Raw genomic sequence first — 24,310 nt, forward strand, 5'->3', positions numbered from 1 at the left:
GATATTGGAAATGGAATTTTTAAACGTTGAAAACCTTTGTAGAGTATGATTTGTTGATCTAAATAGATTGGACATTCTAGAATTAAATGTTGAGCATCAGGATTATTATTGCCACATTTACAATTTTCTTGAGTTTTAATTTTTATTTTTGCTAAATGTGCTGGTGTACATACGTGTCCGGTTCTTAATCTATTAATAAAAACTATGACTTGCCGTGGGAGTGTGTATGAATTGAACCAAGGGACTTTAGATTTAAATTCTGCAATCCATCTATATGTGTTGCCCACAAACTTAAATTGATCTTTGCACCATTCATTCCATTGTTCCATAAGTTTGATTTTTACTCGTGGTAATAAATCAGTATACATTAACCTATTGAAACTTATGAGTTGTAAATCTCTGGCCTGTTTAGCGTATATGTCCACTCTATCATTTCCTACATTAATATCATGTGCTTTGACATGACTGAATTGTATGTCAATGTTTCTTTTGCAAGCAAGTTGAATTTGTTGAATAATTAAAATAATAAGATATGATTGGTGACATAATTTGGGATAGGATGTAGATAATGCTTGAAGAACACTCAGCGAATCTGTAAGGAGAAGAATTTTTTTAAAGTCTTCCGCTATTCCATATTGTAAGGCTTTGTATAGGGCGTAACTTTCCGCAGTAAAAATAGATGAATCTATAGGTAATCTAAATTGTTGATAAATGTTTTTCTCTGGGATGTAATAGGCACATCCTACACTATTGTTATTCTTAGAACCATCGGTGTAAATCATTACATGCATTGGCCATTTTTCTCTGTACAATGCATGTAAACCTAGATCTCTGAAGTGGATTGAACATTGAGTATATAATGGAATATCTAGTTGATAGATCAAAGGATGTAAGAGAGTGAAAGTATTAGATCGAAGTTCTGGAAATAAGTAATGACAGTATACAAGGAAATATGAGGTGGTATGAGGATTTATTACATCGGCTTCAGCCCATTGTTTTTGTATTTCAAACAATTTATTAAATGGATGAGGATGATTTTCCCATGATTTAAGGAGGAATTTTATTGTTAATTGAATCCGCCTGTGACTCAAAGAAGTCTCTTTACTCTCCATATAAACACTTACATTGGGGCTTGATTGCATAAGACCTAGACAAATTCTCAATGCTTTTCTTTGTAATATATCTATTTTGTCGAGTAGATTGGATTTTGCTCCCCCGTAGCTGAAAGCTGCATAGTCGAAAAATGAGCGAAAGCAATTTCTATAAAAGAGAAGTAAAATTTTTGGGTGGCCTCCCCATTTTGTTGTTGTCATGCTACGAATTATGTTTAAAAACTTTTGACCTTTGTTTAATAAATATAAAATGTGTGTATTCCATGTAAAACGTCTATCAAAATGTACACCTAAATATTTGTGAGAATCTGTCATTGGGATGTCAGAAATTTGTAAAATATTATTGGGATAACTATCTGTGCGTTTGTTATTAAAGCAAATGATTTTGGATTTATTTTCACTAAGGGTTAATCCTGCATTATGAAACCATTCTCTAATGGTGTTAATTAATCTCTGTGTTTTAATTATACCTTGGGTTGCATCATCTGTAGTACAGTAAAAACAGAAATCATCTGCGTATTGTACTAACTGGAACGGATAAAGAGGTAAGGAGTGAATTTCATTTGTGTAAATATTAAATAATAAAGGACTTAAAGGTGCACCTTGAGGAATTCCTATGCTAGTGAAACGAGGGTCACTAATTGTTTCTGAGAACCATCCATATATCTTTCTATTGGAATATAGGTTCCATATGATTAACGATAATTGAGGATGAATGAAAAGATTTTCTAATTTGTTACAAAGCATATGTAAATTGATAGAATCATATGCTTTTTCCACATCTATAAAAAGACTATAACAGTGTGAACGACTAATTTTGCTATTTTGAATTGCAGTGCTTAGGATAGCTATTGCATCTTGACTGCCATAATTGATTCTAAAGCCAAGTTGAGTAGGATAAAAGAAACGTTGACGTTCTAGTGTCCAGGTAATTCTGAGGTATATCGTTCGTTCGAATATTTTTTCCAAAACTGAAATTAACATTATGGGTCTGTAAGATGTAGCACAATGTGGTGATTTATTTGCTTTTAAAACTGGGAGAACTATATAATCTTTCCACTCCCTCGGTACTATACCGGTATGGAATATGTTATTGTAAAAAGATACAAGAATATCTAAACCTGCTTTAGGTAGATATTTTATGGCTTGGTATGGTATTCCATCTAAACCTGGTGCAGTGGGTTTAATATTATTAATTATGTTTTTTAATTCCTCTGTAGAAATGGGAGGGAATTCAAGTGAAAAGTTAGAAATATTTTCCTCTATTTTTTTATATGGAAGGTGTACTGATGGTGGAGCCAAAAGCATTAAAAATTGGTCTTGCCAACTATTATCTATAGGTTTTCTACGAGGTGGACATGGTTTACGTAAGGAATTAAATTTATGCCACACATTTCGGGATGATTCCTGCATGTCTATTGAATTGCAATATTTAATCCACGCTTCACGTTTTGCTTGTAGAAATATTTTTTTTCCTTGTGCTATTGATTTTTTCCATAATATTCGATTTTCAAGGGTAGGATATGAAGCAAAATGATTCTCACTCCTTTTTCGGTTGGCTTTTGCTGTCTCGCACTCCGAAGTCCACCAATGAATTTTTGGAAAAATTAGTCGTGAAAAATTTACTCTTTTTCGTGAACTGAGAATGTCTAAAACTTCTGTGATATATTGGAGTAGTGTATAGTATGAAACCGATTGAGAGGAATTTATTTGTTCTTTAAGTATATAAGAATCTATTAAAATTGTATATGATTCCCATGATATATTATTAATTTTCCAGCGATTTATGGGAAATAAGATATGTTGAATTGGTTGTGAGGATATAAAATGTGAATGAATATAAATGGGATAATGATCACTACCATACATTTCTTCCGCTGTGGTCCACTGAAATTTTGGTAATAATGATTCTGATATTATAGTGAGGTCTATTGATGAGGGATTATTTCCGTTGCGTGGGACGTGGGTGGGCGATCCATCATTTAGAACAATAAATGAGTTGTTTTCTATCCAGTCGGCAATGCTGGACCCAAGTCTGTCTGATGATTGTGAGCCCCAAATGTTATGATGACCATTAAAATCTCCAACAATGATGTATGGGCTAGGGGTATTTTTTGTCAATGCTTCTAAATCTGACGGTTTTATATTCTGAGAATTGTAATTTGATGGGATATAAATATTGATTATTGTTATTTTTTTCCCCTCTATGAAGATTTGGATAGCACGTGCTTCTACTTTATAATCGCGGAAGAGTTTATGGTGTTTGGATATCTGAATTTCCTGATATGATATTGATTCGTGGACATATATGCTAATACCTCGTTCATTTTCAGAATAGGGTGGGCCTAAACAATTATAATGAACAATTTTGTATGTTTCGTACTGTCTACCCTTAGTTTCCTGTAAGCAAAGAATTAAAGGATGACATTCCGTTATTAATTTCATTAAGTCCAATTTTCGTGTAGAAAAGCTAATAATATTCCATTGAATGAGAAACATCTTCTGTTATGTGTATCCTACTTGTTCTGTTTGAAAGTAAGGTTTTGTAACACATTTAATAGATTTATGGATAGTTCATTGATATGTTGTAAAAGCTGTTTTTGTTGATGTAACTCTTTGAGTTCAACTAGAGTTGACCATAGGAGTGGTATTGTTTTGAGAAGTGAGGTGTAGACTTCGTGAATATTACCGATAGATGGGGGAGGTTGATCAATGATTTTTGTCGTTGGATTTCTACCTCCTTGATTTTAAACAAATGAACAACGAGTGCGGAAACCACGTGACCTAGTCACCAAGCATCTGCACTGCGAGCTGTGCCAAGACCATCTTGAAGTTCAGGCCACAGCGCTCAGTCAAGACGTCATCATCTGGAGGCGATCGTCTTAACGCTGTAAACTCCTTGTCGTAATTTTACCGTAGATAATTAAGGTATATTTATTTCTCTTATGAAGTTAAATTTTGACATTTACCCTTCCGACGAATATAGTTAGAAGAAAAATTTATAATATTCAATATTTACACCAAAATTTTCATTCAGGAAGTCACTATGGCCACCACAAAAATTCCTACCATAGCACAAAGAAAGAGTCGAAAACCGTTAGAAACTTCCTGGCGGAAAAATTAAAACATTGTATATATTTGAAAAATATTATCGGGAATATTGGTCAGCTACAATAAAACTTGTAACCGCTTTTGTATGAACTTTTGTTTGTAAAGTCAATTGATTAAATAAAACAAAAAACATGTTAGGTTGACCGTAAACTTTCCAAGTTACCTAATCAATTAAATTGTCTTTAAGTTTACCCAAAATTAATCAACCAATTAATGCAGATATTCTGTGTAGCCATACAATATCAATACAAATCCTTAATTTCTATATTCTTGCAGCAAAAGCGAAAGAAATAGGTACAAGGGCAATGTTACATTTCTGTGATAAAGACTAAACCTAAACCATTTGTCACATTGTAATTTCGATCCTATTGACTTTATTGAACGAAAGATAATAAACAAATTGAATCTTTTCATTGTCGTTAGTAAGATCTGTGACAATAACTTAAGTGTTTCATTGAAGAAAAAAGCAGATTACTATTTCCATTTTAACGTTCAATTGGAAAATAAACAGTTGGAATATTTCCTTATACTGTATTTTACATTTGTTAAAAAAAATCGTGAAGAATGTTAATAAATTATGAAACAATAAACATTATCACTGATTTAATAATCAAAGTTACGAACATTGAAGCTTCACAAAGACAAAAAATAAAAAGCAGTTCATGTGAAACAGTCTTAAAAATTTAATACATTTGATTTGTAGTTCATATTAACATAGCTAGGTAACAAAATGCTTTCTGTGTGAAAACATTTGTATTTGAAACATAAGTAATATATTCTTGGTTAGTTTTACACACGAACATTTCATCGAAGTTCTTGTTACACATCGAAACTTTGTATTTGAATGTACAACATATCTTCCATTAGCCTCCGATTAGCATAAAGCGGGAAAAAATAAGAATAAATGTACACATGTATCAACTTTGCCCCGTTGTATAGCTATCTTTCATTAAGCACATTTTGAAACTGAAAATTTGTGTAAATAATATGAATAATTTATGGAATGCTTGCATAAAATTTACGCTAACAAATTGCTTTGGTAGACGTAATATTGGTAACACTTTACTATACCGGAGACGGATTTCTTCAAATTTACAGGAGAAAGTACTTACACAAATCATTTTCTGTAGCGTTGTTGATGTTCGGGAATGTAGTTTTGATCTATGTTAATGCGAATGCATGTGGTTTTCTACGAAAATCTATTTCCGATGCGCTATTGCTACTGTCGCCACGATGTTGTCCATACATGCTAAATTGAACGAAAGGAGTGCTAATGGAAACTAATCTAACAGGCCTAACCTAACCTAGTAGGCATACCTCGTCCCCGTGATGGTTCGTGGGGCTATCGTGAATTTTTGGGCTAACGTCAATGATTTTTGGGGATACCCGTGGATGGTTTGTGGGAAATAAGGAACAACAGTAAGTAAGTACTCGTTAATGTCAGAAATAGACATTATTTTCGTTATAAATTCATGATTTCACCTAAAGAAATGTTCCGCAATGCAGAAGAGTCCGTTAGCAATGTAACAAATTGCAAAATAAATCATTGATAGGTGTCTCTGGTATAGTAAAGTAGTACCGTAATATTAACCAACGTTTGTAATTCAGGGTAAATTATTTGATATTTCTAAAAAAATGTTGACATGTTGTCCACATTTACGAGTATATTTGATGCCTATTCCAGACACATGAAATGTTTACATCATGAACTATTACTCTTATTTATTTTTTAGTATAAAACCTTTGTTACTTAACTTGTATCTTTTCGTAGTTACTGAATCACATGGAATTGCCCTAAAAATTTCTCATTTTTAACATCTTGAAGAAATGTGAACGTTACTCTTACATTTTTAATTGTAATTGCCTCTGCAATTTAGTACACAAGACTTATACACCATACCTCTTCCACAGTTAAGCATATTTACACGTCATGTAAACTCGATTACAGTTCTTACATTTGCATTACAATTCCATATTCACTAAAAAGGTCCAACATTGATTCCGAAGAAGCAAATCAAACATGGCGGCTATCTCGCCTCCAGTTGATGACGCTTAGTCACGTGACCGGAGCAAGCCATGACGCTTTCATATTGAGAAGGTAATGGCTGTGCACTTGCGTACTTCTGATTTTGGCGCTTTCGAACTGTACTAGGTGACGTCACTTCCACCAAGACCATACTTCAAGTCTGTACTTTGTACCTTTCGAACAGAGCCATACAGAAAAAAATAAGTTTAATCACCCTCTTAGGTAACAGTTCCCTATATCGGAGACACATTTCTTCATTTTTACAGAGGAAACTACTTACGGAAATGAGTTTCTCTAAGGTTTCCAACGTTCGTCGAGGTATTTTCTTTCATCGTAGAATCTATTTCACCGGAAAATCATGTATTTTTCAAGAGAAATATCGCACCGACGCACAAGTGCCATTGCTTTCGCTACGTGAACCAGATGCTGCATACGTTCGATGACGTAACCCCCTACCCTTTTTGTAACTATGTTTGCCTAACCTAACCTTAAAGAAATGGTTCGTGGGGCTATCCGTCAGCTACCCGTGCATAATGTACAATTTGCACACGTGACGAACACTATAGTAGGTATAACTAAACTACAGCACCTTGAAAAACGTAGTGTGGAAAACGACCCAAGAAACTGGTTCCCGAAACGATGAAAATATAGATGGCAGTGCAATCGGAACAGGTGCTAATTTTGTTATGAAAGTAATGCGGCTTAGTTAGTTTTTGGAATATATTGTGTAGATTTGTTTGTCTTGAAAGGCGGTACGTGAATTGATGGAAACAGTTATATTTGTGGAGTAATTTGCAGTCACGAAATGGCATTAATTTGGAAAGAAAAGAAAAATAAAATGAATAAATAAATAGCATGCGTGCGTAACACAAGAATAAACATCGCAATGTGATTCCGGACGTCAGGTCTTGGACTGTGTATTAGAGTTTAATTTATTAGAATATAAATAGTATCCTGACAGATATTTCATACCGAGGTGACAAACCACAAGTGTCGCTTGGAAGCGAGCAGTCTGTAATCAATGCAGCCTTTCGAACCGTAGGGACACAAGTTCTGACTGCACCGTTTCCTCAAGGAGATTTTACACCAACGCGACACGCGACAAGCGATACGAGGATTTCACACCAAAGCGACACGGGTTCTTCGGTCCAAGGCAACTTTCATACCGAAGCGCCACGGGAAGCACAGGCCAGCGCAAAGTAAGTATATAATATAGTTGAGAAAGTAGCAATGTCTTCCCTCCCGAAGCTGAAAACAGAGGGTCGTGGGCGGTCCCAACCATGACGTCACTCACGGGACAGGGGTGACGCTGTCACTGACCATCCCGCTTGTTATAGGATCTGCCTTGTGTTTCCTTTTTCTGTAGTTCTTGTGTGATAGTGGAATATTTTTTTTGCAACAACAATAACATTTCAGGAAAATGCCGCACAAATGTGCTGTTGCTTTGTGCCCGAACAACGCAAGAAATACAGTAGGTGTAAGCATAAGCAGGCACGAAAGTCTTCAGTTTAAACTAGATAAAATGAGGATTTTGGTTTCTTGTTGTGTAAAATATGATAATGTCACGATAATTTAATGAGAGAAATAATTATCGAGGCAAGATGGAGAATGTTTTATAACATTTTATATTGTTAATAGCACGTATCCAAGGTGGGAATCAGGGACTCGAGCCCCCCACCCCCTTCAGCATTTTTTTTGTTTACACTAGATAAAATTAATTTTTCGGCAACTTGAATGTGATGATAATTTGAGAGAAATAATTATCGAGAAAAGACTGAGAATGTTCTATAACCCTGTTATTGTTAGTAGCGCGTATCCAAGGTGGGGATCAGGTGGCTCGAGCCCCATCAGGATTTTTCAGTTTACACGTTTAAAAATTAGATTTTTATCTTCTTGAATAATATGTCGATAATTTAAGGAGAGAAATACTTATCAAGGCAAGACGGAGAATGTTCTATAACTCTGTTGTTGATAATATTGCACGTAAACGTTTCTTGAGCTTTCAGTGTTGTCGCAGTGAACTTGAGCACTATGTAGAGACTTGTCAGCATTTGGAAGCTGCACAACAATGGTAGCTCCACACGTAGGGCGATTCGTTGTAAATTCTAATCTCTGGAAGACGCGAGAGGGAATGTTGTTGAATAAGAGGAGTCGAACTACTGGCAATATTTATGAATCGTTTATCTACGGAACATTCTAGAATATAATGAGGATATAAATATGCGTTCATTAGAACCATTCCTAAATATATATTCTTTGACCGGACAGTGGATCCAATGAAAAAATGGCGTTGTCTCTGACGTCATTTCCTTTTAAGCGTTCAATTCAAGGACTTGTACATGATGTATTTGATCGTGTACAAGGCGCTTTACTTCTGTCTCCAATACGAAATGATAAAAACTTCTGGTGACTTGATTTTAAAAAATGTGTCCGAGGTAACGAGTGGTTTTCCCAGGATTTTCGGAAGGGAGAGTGGTTACGCTTACTACTTTTGGTGATCAGTCCTAATTTTGCCATCTTTTCCTGTCTTTGACGTTCATTCTTTAAAGGAATGCCGACTCAAATGAGGCTATGATCCCACCAACCCTCCCTTGGGCACGTCACTGGAGATGAATGAGTAGATAAGCATTTAATCATATTGGGAAAAGAAACATTAGATGTGTTGAGAAAGGAAGGGTTTTCACTGTGCATTAATTATTTCTTGATCCAGCTGTATTCTAGAAGACTTCCTTTGTTTCGTGCCGATGTGTGACAAGACTGCGGAAGCTGTGACAGACCATTTGAACACTTGCGAGTACTTACGCCTGAATATGAACAATTTGGTGGGTTTCTGCTTTTATAAGAGCTGCAAACATGGGAGGACAAGACATATTAGTGGTGTTCAGGCTCGAATCAGAGAGAAATATTCGAGAACTGTCTGTGTCCAGTTCGCAGCCCACAGCTTGAATCTCGCGTTGTCGAGTTGATTGTCCATCTCGTGCATGTGTAACAGCTTCGTAAAAACACTTTTGATACACAGATGGTTTGATGTCTGATCAGAAGAAATGGAAAAACACACATACTGAGATGGTTTCTGCACACAAAATTAGAGCATGGAAACAGAGGAATCAAGTGGTAAAAAAAAGTCCCGATTTCACGTTCAAAGTGTAAGAGGTTAGATCCTGTTAATACCAAAACAGCGACAGCGTGCTCATCGCATTTTCTGGATGCCGATTACGAACGGAACTTAAAAGCAGAACTGCTGAGCATTACCTGCGTAGACCGCAGCTTAATAAAAAAACTGTACCATGTTTACATTTGCCTGGTATTGTGGTAAATTGTACTATTCTAGTAGTGTTCAACGGCCAAATGACATAATTGATCGAAGTGAACGTGCCAATAAACGTCAGATTCGAAAGCGAGCAGTGGAAAGACTTGAAGAGTTGTCTCCTCGCAAAAGAATTTGCATGGCACGTAATTCAGAGACTCTGAGTACTGGAAATATACCCAATATGACCAATCTCCAACAAAATAGTGAGTTGGAAACTCTGAAAAAGAAATTAAAATGTGCTGAAGAACAAATAAAGAAACTGCAGACGCTACAGGATGAAAGTGCTAAAAAAGCAACTTTTGGATTATAAAACATGAAGTTGTAATGTCTCTGCCCCAGTGATTTATCCTCCAACTTCGCCCTAACACTCCACACATTTATTTAAAAAGGACAACTTTGTGGTCATTTTGGCTCTAAATATATCTTTTCACCCCCATAAACACGAACTTACACCACTCAAATAGAAAATTCTGAACAAACCTCTGCTCCACCTCCGAGCCGGCTTTCCCGCTTTTCATTTCTATTGATAGTTAACCTTCAGCGACACAGTTTACTAGATATAGTCTGCTCTATACATATACATTTACTTACACACACACACACTCCAGAACATTCATTCAATTTTTTAAAACAAATTTATTTCCGAAAACACGGAAGAAGTGTGAATTCCTTTGCCGTTGCTGGTGCTCGTCTTTGAGATGTCCCGTGGCTGACGTCATCCGTGGAGGTTTACGAATGGTTCCGAACTTTTCCGAACGCCAGACTGCACCTCCCTGGGCCAGCGTTCGGTTGGTGAAATCCTCAAGCGATAAGTGTCGCGTGCCCCTTGTCGCTTTGGTGCGCAATCTTCCTAAAGCAAGACACTCGTTGCATCGCGCGAACAACAAACCACGGTAACATGTTGCAAGCTATTGAGGAAATGGGCCAGTTTGAGCGACACACAAGCGACAAAGCGACACATGTGGCTTATCGTGTAGCCTAGATCTGTTGTTGTAATGTGCGGTTTATCGTGTCGCCTATCTGTTGTTCGCACAATTAGCAGCGAACGCTTGCTAAGAGACTGAAGGCACCATGTCGCTTGTCACTTAGTTGGGAACTCCCCCTGTAGCGCGTTGCTTCGGTCTGAGCACCCTTCCTTTAAGGAGCTTTCCGACCGAAGTAACAAGTAGCACGCGAATATGCCATATGAACGTGTCGTTTGCTGTTTGGACTCTCATGTGCAATGAATGCTATTTTACAGTCTGGAAGTGAGTGTCACTAGTGTGACAGTGTGAACATCCCGTGTCGCTTGTCCTATTGGTTTGGAAGTTTCCTTACACTCATGTCGATGGCACTAAGAAAGTTTTGTGAGGTTCCACTTGTCGTTTCATGCAATCATCATTATCATTATCGCAGCGATTAATTTAAAGCGGAAGAATGAGACAGTAAATATCTGAAATACGAATGCTTCAGTGTGTATATCTTTAACAGAAATGATGATGATGATAATAATAATAATAATAATGAACCTAATTCATACACAAAAATTTAGTTGCCAAGAGCATTCCACGCGCATTTTTTCTCCCGTATTATTAACGAAAGTATGACGAGAACAGAACGTGGTCGACTGTCGAGAATGTTCGTTAGTATCTTCGCGACCACTGTACCAAATATCATAGCAATTATCACATTCATAGAAATGCTTCATGTAAAAGAATCAGACGTTGCAGCGAAAACTCCGTTTACTTCCATTATAAGCAGACGAATACCACGCACCGGGACCACCACCAGCGCCTCTAGCGGTATCATTTTCGAGTGGAACCAGCCACACTACGTTATCAAGGCGCTGTACCTAAACGCTAGTCAACCTCTGCCCGCCATATTGTGTATTGCGGAAGCGAAAAAAGGAATAACAAAAACTACTATTTATGTGAAAAATTGTGTTTCTTTTCGTGTAAAAAACATAATGGCTCCTTGAACTAAAATATCCTATTTCAATGTGTCTCCGATATAATGAACTGTTACCCTGCCGTGCGTTTCGTGAGTTTCATTATGCTGTCCCAAAAGTCGCATTCCGTGCGTTTCGTGCAAGAACGAGATTCACCAAACGCACGGGCCAGGAAGCTGGTTTGTTCGGTGAGAATCGTCTTAAAATCTCGAATTCTACACGTCATTTTCAACTTAAGAGCCCGTATCACCGCTGGTGATGATACCTAAAAAATAGGTTCTTGCGTCGACCTTCTGTGCTCGAACAGTCAAGTGTGTGGCATTTAAATTTTACTGAGTTAAAGATCAAATATGAAATTAGTTATGTCGCGAAGCCTTTTTTTAAATACATTATTTATTACGTAGTTTTCCTTATCTCAATTTCGTAAAATTCACTTGCTCGCCAATTGTATGTAATAACTTAAATCAACATTTTAAAGCACAAGAAAGCTTCAACTGTTCTTCTACAGCAAAGAAATGAAACTGATCTTACATAATTTTCTTTAGAATGTCTGTAGTTTTTCGACGTACAGAGCAATGTATGTACATTTTAACTTCGACTTTTCTAAGCTGGTCGAGCTAGCCGTTTCCCCCTCTGTATCGCTCGCGCTCAACCCCGCCCCCCCCCCTCCACACTCCTCCGCCGTCCCTTCTTTCTTTCACAATCGGCCAGTCTTACAAGAAAACCGCATGCTGAGAGCTAGGAAAAGAAAAAAGAAGGGAGGGAAAGGTTTTGGGGGAGAATCAATGGTTTGGGCGATGCTTGTAAACAGTTCTTCACTATGCGATATCCTAATACTAAATCACGATGGCTTTGTAGTGCAATGACAACAGTGAAGGACGGGGGATTTCCCCAGTATATTGTTCACAAATGGGAAGGGCTGGTTGCACAGACTGAAGTACACCTTTACAAAAGGTTTTCCTGCAAAAGAAAAATTGTGCCAAATTATAACTTTTTTTTTGTGAGAACACGAAAGGGATTCTTTTTAGGGGGAAGGTGACTTTACCCAAAGTTTTTAGGTAAATATTGTGTAAATTCTATCTGGTGGTGGATTATCTACCAGCCACGCAAATGAATGACTTTTTAGCTGTCGATCATAAATAAGTTCAATCAACGTTCATTGTCAGTTTGAGATATTTCTGAGGGTCAATGGTAAAAAATAATGGTGATGATCTGTTATGGAAATAGTGCTATTTTGAAACATTTTGAACGTCCGTTGAATTTAATTTCGAATTTGACTCCTTTCATGATTTGTAAGTAGGGGGATAAAATATATTTACTTAATACTTTACTGCGTTATTTTATCACCAATTACATATATATATATATATATATACACACACACACACACACACACACACACACACACACACACACACACACACACACACACACACACACACAGGGTGATTCTAAAGGTATAGTACAAACGAAAACCACAGATACCTCCCATGAAATAGAGACGAAAGTTCCCCTTTCACTTTGCCGAGAGATGCCTCCGTGAGGAGCTAGACAACGCCGAAAACGTGTGAAAATGAACTTCACACCTCTGTACAGTCAGTACCAGTGAAGATAGAAAGGCGGAACAAACGAAGTCAAAAGGAACACCAAAGTCGCCCATCCGAAAAACACTAGGCGACAGCTGCGCAACGCATGCGCATGGGGTTCCACAAAGGAAATAGGAGTGTCCCGCAAGACAAGTGAAGGGAAAGGGTAGCGATCGACAACGGTAGGGAGAATAGAAGCTATGAAGCATGAAGTAACAATTGCACAGCGGGAAACAAACACCATGACTGAAGCAGTGCAGTCGAGAAAAGTAGTGCGGGGTTGCAGAACCACGGGAGGACGACGTAGGATGTAAAAACACACCGAGAATGCAAGCAAAGTGGTCCGTGACACTCGACAGGCAACAGACGCGTACATGGTTCGGGGCAGAAATGGCGGCGCTGGCGATGCAGCGCAAGGGGAGTCCCCAAAACACAGTGAGGAGACACCGCAGCAAGAACAAAGCACGGTGCAACAAAAGAGAAAGAGGACCGGACGGGGAATGGTACCTGCCAAGGAGACAACAAATGCGGGACGAGGGATTCCCCGTAGCAGCACCGAGGGGATGTCACACAGAGGTCGTGCGCCAGCAGGACAAACACAGCAACTACGGGCACAGGAGGTTATTGCTAATGAAATGTGCACGTACAGATAGGACCACGTACCCCGTACTGACGTTGTAACAAACGTCGTGATGGGGCCCAATCAGCCTCTTAGAAATGAAGCCGGAGACACATCGCTGGGTGGGAGCGGGCGAAAGGCTGCTGGAGTGTCGTACGGACCCCACCACTCCGTACGGTGGACGACACTAATGGACGACGTCGGAATGTTTCCATCCCGATCACCAGGTCCACCGTTCCCAGACCTGACGCGGCTGCTTACTTCCGAGCGCAACCCCAGCCGAACAACTCGAGTCCCTCCTCGGCCGCAGTCTTCCGCTCCGAAACCAAGCGTGGCCTCACACCACCGCAGCCGCACACTGCCGCGTGAGTGTGAGACCGGGCCGAGCAAGGCTGGACAGATAAACTGCGTGGGACAATCGTGTAATGAAGCTACGTGGGGGTATGCACGTCTGTTCAACCGCTGGGTTACCCCACATTGGTGTACGATCGTACGTAGTGCTCCCCGTCGGCTCGTGCAAGACGGACGAAGTACGTGTTGTGGGTGAATGGGGCAAGAATGAAGGACGCTACATGTGTTCCACGATGACAAGGCCCCAGAGTACATGGCCCCACCTGACGGCAGTGGTCAGGTAGTGAAGAGCACAGGCACGGGTGGCTCAGGAACGTCAGCTGATTGTACCACAGCGCCGTGCGGACGTGTGGGCTGATTGGAAGTGCAGCGTCAGGGAGCGTGTCAGTGAAAGAGCCGGTGCGGTAGTGGTGTGTTTGACGTACGACAATTGAGTACGTTGTTTCGAAGCAGTTGTGACCAGTGTGTTTGTGTGTGCCACCTGTGCACTGCAGTACAGTATTCCATAATTGGCAATATCCTCACCGTACCATGGAACGCTACACATTTGTAGAACTGAGGGACATGCATTTTGTCTACGGCCTTGCAGATGGCAATGGCCGAGCAGCTGCACGCCTTTATCGCGGACGGTATCCGGAGAGGCGACAACCCGACAGCAGGTTGTTTTCGAACGTGCACCGTACCCTTGGTGAATCGGGTGTGTTACGTGCAGGCCATCATGTCGGTCACCCAAGACATGTGCGCACCGCGGCGGTCGAGGAGGACGTACTTGCTCGCGTGGACGACACACCGTCCACTAGCACCCGTAGCATTGCACGTGCAGTGGGAGTATCACAGTCGACAGTGTGGCATGTCCTTCATGATGATCTGCTGTATCCCTATCATTCACAGCGAGTCCACGCGTTGCAGGCTGGGGATTACCCACGACGTGTGGAATTCTGTCAACGACTGTTGCAGTTTTGTACCGACGATCCCCGTTTTTTGCGCCATGTGCTTTTCACGGACGAGGCAACATTCACCCGTGAGGGCATCTTCAATTGCCGAAACAGCCATGTGTGGGATTATGAAAATCCACATGCAGCAGTCGAGGTGCACCATCAGACCCAGTTTGCAGTGAATATCTGGGCAGGTATCATCGATGAACAGATTATCGGTCCATACCTGCAGCCACCACGTTTAAATGGCCGCCTCTATCGCACCTTTCTTGCATCAGTCCTTCCAGAGCTGCTAGAAGATGTACCCCTCAACGTGCGACATCGTATGTGGTTTCAATTTTATGTAGCGCCTGCACATTTTGATGGCACAGTGCGAACCCTTTTGCACCATACCTACCCACAGCGCTGGATTGGCAGAGAGGGCCCCGTCCCCTGGCCCGCCCGTTCGCCTGACCTCACACCAATGGATTTCTTTTTGTGGGGCCATGTGAAAACACTCGTCTACGAGACCCCGGTGCCTGACAAGGAAACATTGGTAGCGCGGATACTTGCAGCATCGGCCGAGGTGTGTACCATGCCAGGGATTTTTGATAGGGTTCGCCAGAATTTCCTGCGACGCTGCAATGCCTGCATTGAATGTGGTGGTCGTCAATTTGAGCAACTTTTGTAACAACGTCAGTCCGGGGTACGACTACGTACTACGTACTATTCCTATCTGTAAGTGCACCTTTGCGTGGCAATAAACCTCCTGTGCCCGTAGTTGCTGTGTTTGTCCTGCTGGCGCACGACCTCTGTGTGACATCCCCTCGGTGCTGCTACGGGGAATCCCTCGTCCCACATTTGTTGTCTCCTTGGCAGGTACCATTCCCCGTCCGGTCCTCTTTCTCTTTTGTTGAACCGTGCTTTGTTCTTGCTGCGGTGTCTCCCCACTGTGTTTGTGGACTCCCCACGCGCTGCATGTGTTTGTTTCCCGCTGAGCAATTGTTACTTCATGCTTCATTGCTTCTTTTGTCCCTACCGTTGTCAATCGCTACCCTTTCCCTTCACTTGTCTTGCGGGACACTCCTATTTCCTTTGTGGAACCCCATGCGCATGCGTTGCGCAGCTGCCGCCTAGTGTTTTTCGGATGGGCGACTTTGTGTTCCTTTTGACTTCGTTTGTTCCGCCTTTCTATCTTCACTGGTACTGACTGTACAGAGGTGTGAAGTTCATTTTCACACGTTTTCGGCGTTGTCTAGCTCCTCACGGAGGCATCTCTCGGCAAAGTGAAAGGGGAACTTTCGTCTCTATTTCATGGGAGGTATCTGTGGTTTTCGTTTGTACTATACCTTTAGAATCACCCTGTATATATTACAGTCAGACCCAAAGAAATCACAACATAAGATAGTTCTGTGTCATCATATACAAAAATACTTTTAGGCATAGGTCTTATGTAAAATAATATACATTAATTATATGTTGTTTTTTCTTTTCCAAAGACATTATTTAGTGGAATAATATGACAGACTTACTATTGATAATGACCATACAAAACACACCATAAATATTTCATTCACTTTCAACTTTCTGGGGCCGGCCACCGTGGGGGAGTGGTTAGCACATCGCGCTACGACGCCAGGGGTCCCGGGTTCGAATTCCGGCTTGGCCACGGATGTTTGTGAGTGTCCATTCATCAATTTCATCATATCATCACTCATCCCCATCTTCGCAAATTGGCCAAAAGTGGCACAAAAAGCGAAGTAAAATAAAGCAAATCAATCAACTTTCTGGATATACGACAAATAATACTATTTCTGTATATGGAATTTTAGGCGTGCTCAGATCCTCCGATTATGGGGAGCAAGGGCCTTGATAAGAGTTCAGCTGACGAAATAAAGCCCTCATTCCATCTCACTGTTTTTATTACATTGGTGGGAACAAAACAGGGTCGTGTGTGTCCCGACCCACCTAAAATCACTTTATTAGATGAATTTCAACTTCAGTGTCACCATTGTTCTCTGCTGGCGCTTTATTTTCCATCTCTGTCGTTCAAAGACTAATGTACGCATAAACGTGGTTTAGTACCGCAAATTCAAAAGAACTACACATAATTTATTCATGTGCAATATATGGGCAATTTATTCTGCAGACACATACAGATAATACAACTAAAGAATAAAATATGTGGAGGTGTTAATAAGAAATTTGCTAGTGGGAGAGTCCAATTACATAGGAAGTAATTCACTACCCTTTAATTACGTAGTTACTTGGAACTTTCGTAGGTTTGAAAATAGTATTTACTTTTATTTCTATAAAAGCATAATGTTGTTTAAGAACGGTTATTAGATTCCTCTGCACTAAATTTCTAAGTGAGTCTATTAAGGGGCAACTTCTCCCTTCCCCCCATTTACTCACCGTATGCAAAGAGTGTGAATACTTTTTTGCTGAAATGGGAAAATGAACCACAGCAAGAAACTAATAAAATACGTCTGTTTTTATGAACAGCTGCAGAATTATCTACAAACTTGTTGAAATTCACAGTTTTGCCAGCTTGTACTCATTGGACGAAATACATTCAGCCAGGGACGGCGGTACAAGGAGGTTAGGGGGGATGAAACCCCAACAACAGATCTAAGCTCCCTGTAGCCCCCAGATTTTTATAGTACGGTAGACGCCTTGCGATCGAAAATTAAAGAAGTAGAAGCTATCTTACGTAATATTTTCCATTATAAAACTTCCCTTAGGGCAAGGCCATTGCAATGTTCATGTACATTTCCTGCTTTTATAAGATCGCAAGGTTATTACAACGTGTTGTACGTAAAATCGTGGTTGGAGGTGGCAGCTGCTGATCTGCATGGATCAACAACGGACCAAAGGATCCCCTCTACCAACCTACCACACACAAACATAAACACAAACATACCCTCTACGCTCTATATATAATATGTGTGTGTGTCTGTATGTATATTATAATGCATGTATGTGTGTGAAGTTCTTGATCTCATGTTGACAAAGTCACATCTAAGAGCCTAGAGGGTGATTCAAAAGTCCCTCAACAACTCATATATAAACACATTGGTGTGTTCCAAGTGGGCGTCATGGCACGGTGCTATATGCACAGGGTACTTTAACTTTACCTTTACCCAATGGCGGCGATTGGGTTCCAAAACCGAGGGGGGAGGGGAACAGTATATTTCTCATTGTAGCTACTGTACGGTTTAGCATAGTGCGGGGACAAAAGTGGCGAAAAGTGGGGGCCGACTGCCCCTCTCGCCGCCACTGCCTTTACCTGTATATCTTGTATTCGTTTCTGAACCCCTGAGTAATTAAGTTTAGTTTTTAAATACGCATATACGAACCCTATATTATGTCAATCACTGAGGGCCTTCTAGAGACTTACTTGTATCTACCCCCACCCCCGCACTGCGGGGTCTTGCGGCTTGAAGATCCGGCAGTGCTCGTTTCTGTGTTCTTCTCCTGTTCTTGTATTCGTGTCTTTAAATTATTCTTGTATGAGATCCATATCTCAGTGCCAGTGAGATCCATATCTCAGTGCCAGTGATGATGATGCATTATTGTCCTGTAAACACATTTCCAAATTATCTCATGAAAACTGAAAATTCTGATTTTTTTACCGTGCATTTCCGTCCGAAGTTAAAAAAAAAAAGAGCAAATGCTGTCGAAAAGACAACTTTGAGGTTACTAACTCGAGAATTTGTTCTGCACATTTTTCTACCAGAATGTTATGAAGTCTGAATTACTAGGAATTATCACACTGATAATTCCACTTACACATCAGCAGGTCAGTGTTCGCGCAAGACGTGTGAAATAGGGATGGCCAAATCCAGATTTTTTTTTTTTTTACTGTTCGGGAATCCGATGGAAAAATGAGAGAATCCGGATTTCGGAGGTAATCTCCCATTTCGGAGACAATCCGGATTTCGCTACAACCATAACTTACGTAGAATTTTCAGTGAAAAATGCAGGCTCAACGAGGACTCGAACCCAAGGATGAAAGGATGGAGAGAACATCGCTGACAATTATACGATTGCCAGCAGGCAGGGTTTCGGAGCTAGGTCGCGGTGGTACTAAAGGAGCCCTCCGGAGCGGAGTGATTCAGTTCTTTTTCACATGCATGCTCGGATCCGGAGAGATAGTTCGCAACTATGAATAATAGGAGTGTACAGTTAACAGAATCAAGCATATCTAGAAACTAGTAAGCTGCGTGAAAACTGACATACGTGTATTTCAGGATAACTATGGTAGATATGAACAAGAAACTGTATTAGCCTTATCTGCGGATGTTTGAAAAGTCCTGTAGTAAATTCACAAATTCGTCGTTCCGGTTCAATATGAGTAATATGCATTGGCTGTAAATAGTTTTAATTGTATCCAAAATGCTAAAAGTACACATTTTACTAACTACACGACTTTCTCAATGATTCCAAATAGCTAACTTGGAGTGATATTCATGTGCATTACCACTGGCATCCCGGCATGGATGCTCTTTGTGAGTGTCCGTTCATCAGTTTCATCATATAATTCATCCTCAGGCGGAGAACAAAGCACGACGCCTTAGGTTGTAAGACACGTTTTTATTACGTTAAGAAAAGAAAGAACATCAAAATCATCTCACCTAGGATAATCCACCAACTGCAGAAAACACAAAAGAATGTCTTCCGCCTGTTCTGCGTGTCGCAACAGGCTGAATAGCTATGCACTACTACAAAACATCGTCATTATTTCCCTAGTTTACAGCAGCATACAGTAGAGATATCCTGCTACTCGATGTTATAAACTATTCCATATATGTTGGTCATAGGCGTGCGCACGGGCGGGGGGGGGGAATTGCCCCATAATCACGGACGTTCGCAGATTTTTCCACAAAGGGACAAGAAAGGTATTTTTTTTCATGGGGCATATTACCCCGATACTAGTGCTGTCCCCTCTAAAAAACACCACTTGAATTTGAAATTATCGCATTCCTGCGTCCCCATTACATAATAATTAATGTAAATTACTATGACTGAAATCTAATTATTCTTGTGAAATATATACTTTTAGGTTGACCTTCGTTTTCGAGGTGTGGTCATCCTTGCCCACTTCCAGACGTTCCATGCCCCTATATTATTATACTTTCACCTAGAAATTTAGTGGAGAGCAATATTGTCGCTGTTATTAAACAATATTATACTCTAAAAGGAAATGGCGCAACCACAATGGGACAGGGGGGCATTGCTTATGCCTTTTTCCAACCTTGGACGGAAATCATTGAATTAAAAGAAAGCAAGACTAGCAGAATCTACAGGGAGGTTATTGCAGCATGCCACCGCAAGAGCGTCTGCTGCTTGCCGGCCCAGTCATGCAACAGGTGCCGGCAAATTGCGTAACATATAGCCCGTTACACAAACCGCTTGTTTTGTAATGTTTCCACTTTTCACAATTATAGTTACAATTACAACTTAAATAAGCACGTACCTTGTCGTAAGGATGCTGGAAAAGGTGTCCTCTAAAATACAAATATTTCTGGCACTTTATTTTTGACATGTAATCTTTCTTAGACACCGCGAGAGCGTCGGCCGCTTACCGGCCTTGTCATGCATCAGGTGCCGCCAAATTGCGTAACAGATAGTCCGTAACAGAAACCGCTTGTTTTGTAATGTTTCCACTTTTCACAATTACAGTTACAATTACAACCTTATTTCAGACATCTAATCTTTCTTAGACATCTCTACTTTATCCTCGGTTGACAGAAAGGGAAGACAGCATCGCGGCGCATAAAGCAAACCGAAAGTGTAAAATTATATTTAAAACTAATAATAATGATGATCACTAACCTTCTGTGTTATAAATGATGTTGAAAATGACCTCCTTCAACACCAATACATTTCCGGCATCTGCGTATGAAATTCCTCTGAACATCCATAAGCTCCTCAGGTGTGATTCTGGCAATTTCTCTTCTTATATTTTCTTTTAAATCCTCTATTGTACGCGGGTTATTCTGATACACTTTGTTTTTTAATGTTCCCCATAAATAATAATCACAAGGAGTAAGATCGGGGCTACGAGAGGGCCACAACTCAGTACTGATAATTCTGTCCTCAAAAATCTCGGCAATAAAATTAAGTGATTCATAAGCAGTGTGAGCAGTAGCAGAGTCCTGCTGAAAAAATGACTGCTGGCATTCAATGTCCGTTAATTGTTCAAAAAAAGGTTGTAGTATGTCTCTTCGATACCTTTCACCATTGATAGTACCTTCATAAAAAATAGGCCCTATTATTCTGTGCGCATTCAAACCACACCACACACCAATTTTTGCAGGATGGAGCGGAACTTCATGCACAAGGTCAGGTTTTTCTGCGCTCCAATAGCGATTGTTTTGTGAAATAACTCGGCCATTCAATTCGAACCAAGCTTCGTCTGAAAATATGATTAATTCTGGATTTACTCTGCCAGCAACAATATTATCCAGCATCCAGTTACAGAATCGAACTCTAGTCGCGTGATCGCGCGGTTGCAATTCATGAACCACTGTAATTTTGTAGGGTTTTAATCTAAGTAATTTAGTGGCATTTCGTGCTGAGGATTTTGAAATGCCTGTTTCCTGAGCAAGCCGACGGAGGGATTTTTTTTGGAGTATGTTCAAGTCGTTCACCAATTTCGTCTAGCTTTTCTTCCGTAAGAACACGTCGTCTGGAAACACGTTTCTTAGGTTCAAGAGATCCTGTCTCTCGTAATCTTTTAACGAGGTTGTAAACAGTATGTCTGTCCGGAACAGGATTGCCAGGAAATTTTCTTGCGAATCGCCTGACTACTTTTCTGCAAGAGTTCGTTTTCACGTAAGTATCGTACATAAAAACTCTTTGTTCAAGGCTATATTTGTTTGGCGGCATAACTAATGAATGAATAACAATTAACACACGATAAAGCACTAGCACTTAATAGCACACCAATAGCACAGTATAAACAACACGAGTACTGATAAACGCAAACCGAAGTGAACACGTCTAAACAACTGGTAGCCGACAGCTGTCGCATTCGCGTAGTATCGAGAGGCTTCTCGCGGCTTACCACTACTCCGATAAGCCGCTGACGCTCTTGCGACATCTGAGGAATTTCGCTTCTAGCGTCGGCTCTATAGACACTGGATGGACCAAATTTTGAGGGAAGCACAACAAAAGACTACTCTATGAGGATATGTAATGCTCCTGCCGCAACTTTGAAAAAAAAAAATATGGAAATTACGACGTTCAGAAATTTTGCGTAATTACGGGGAAAATAGAACTTTGGGATTTGGCGCCCGTTTCCCCCTGGACTCACAATTGTCGGAATTTACATAAAATGTTGCTTTTTGTTCATTCTTACATTTAGAATTTAAATTTCTTAAAAAGATGCAGTTGTTGAGCAGTTATAGCCTTTTATATTCAGTTTATCCCATAGTAGCAAAAGGGGAAAAGTGCTTATTTCAAATGGCGCTCTCAGAAAGAAAAACGCACACAGTGTATGATCGCTACTTTACTTCAAAAATATTCACACGTTAAAATTAAGTGACACTGTTAAATAATTCGTTTATCTGCGCTTTCGTTTTGCATAATAATGTATACGTAACCTCCCCCCTCGAAAATCTTGGGCACGCCACTGACTCTAGTGTTCAAAAGGATTAATCTTGTGTTATCTGCAAAATAAGAGTCACGGTTTTGTTTATTCGAAGGCAAGACAAGAATGAAAAATTGAATCCTTAATGTTGGATGAGTCATTGCTGTCAGAAGCGATATGGGCAGAAATAAAGTGCCAGAAATATTTGTATTTTAGAGGACACCTTTTCCAGCATCCTTGCGGCAAGGTACGTGCTTATTTAAGTTGTAATTGTAACTATAATTGTGAAAAGTGGAAACATTACAAAACAAGCGGTTTGTGTAACGGGCTATCTGTTACGCAATTTGCCGGCACCTGTTGCATGACTGGGCCGGCAAGCGGCCGACGCTATTGCGGTGGCATGCTGCAATAACCTCCCTGTACTAGTAGCAGGACAAAAGGATACTCAAGACGGAATTAGTTTTCACGTCCATCTTGCATTATTTCTTCCAGACGGTCAGGATCACTTGCAGGGGGTTACAGAAGGACAATTGTCCCCTCGACTTTAAATTTTATACAAATAAAAATACATTTAGTAAAATTTTCTTTCTCGCTTCGCTCGCGGTACCTGCTTTTCTTGCAGTCTTGTCAACTTCCGAGCCGTAGCTAGGAAGTAGCGGGAGTTGGCCCTGGGCGCCGAACAATCTGATTGAGAAAAATTGTAAAAGAGAATGCCATGCCGTCCCATGAATTTTTTTGCGCCCTATTAAATCAATACTGATTTCAACTTTCTCGCTCGCAGTTTGTTACGTACCCAATAGGACCAAGTAATGTGAATAGTTTGCCAAAGACGAATAGAGATGGCAGCACCAGTCGTGCAAGGTTAAGAATTGGCATAATATATGTGAATAACTTTATAAATAAGAACAAAGCAAATTGGAAAGATGAAAAACAATAGAATATATTATAAGAAGACGAAGAATAAATATGAAAGAAGTAAATTAATATATATATATATCTTATAAATCAAATCAATGATCACATGTAAGTTAATATGAAAATTAAGGAAGTCAAAGCACTGATACAAGTTTGTGTCTTTGAACAGATATTGTATCTGTATGATTGATTTACCATTCCTATAGGGGAAATTTTGTTTACATCAGTGGCGAGCGCTTTCTGATCGACGCCCCACACCACTTTTTGGTTGCGCAGTTTAACTGTAGCACCTACTTGGATGCGCATGTCAATCGGCTGCACCAAGTATACACTCTGTTGTACTTAGTTAGTGGTGGCGCGTTCCAATTGCAGCCCCAAGGGAGGATATTAGTATTATTCCCAAAGCTTAAAGGAAAAAGTTGGAAAAGGATAAAGGAATTCGTTAAATAGTCAAAACATAAACAAATTGAAATCCAGAGGGAAGTTCACAAAAAAGACAGGAAGGAAGTCCAGATCCAGAACATTCATTAAAGGGAAGTCCATATCCTACATATTGAGAAGGAAGTCCAGATCCAGACCGTCCATTGAGAAGGAAGTCCAGATTCAGACCGTCCATTGAGAAGGAAGTCCCGATCCAGACCGTCCATCAAGAAGGAAGTCCAGATCCAGATCTGTCCATTGAGAAGGAAGTCCAGATAGAAGAATATACAAATAGAGAAAATAAAATAATAAAAAGCATAGAAGAAAGTAGCTTATCATGTAAATATTCTTACTCCATGTATCCTGTGTTTAAATAATATATTCGTTTAAACGTCTCCATTGGAAGGCATCCTGTCTGGTTT

This window comes from Lepisma saccharinum, chromosome 17 (genome assembly GCF_977018435.1).
Source record: "Lepisma saccharinum chromosome 17, izLepSacc3.1, whole genome shotgun sequence".
In the NCBI taxonomy this organism is placed as follows: domain Eukaryota; kingdom Metazoa; phylum Arthropoda; class Insecta; order Zygentoma; family Lepismatidae; genus Lepisma; species Lepisma saccharinum.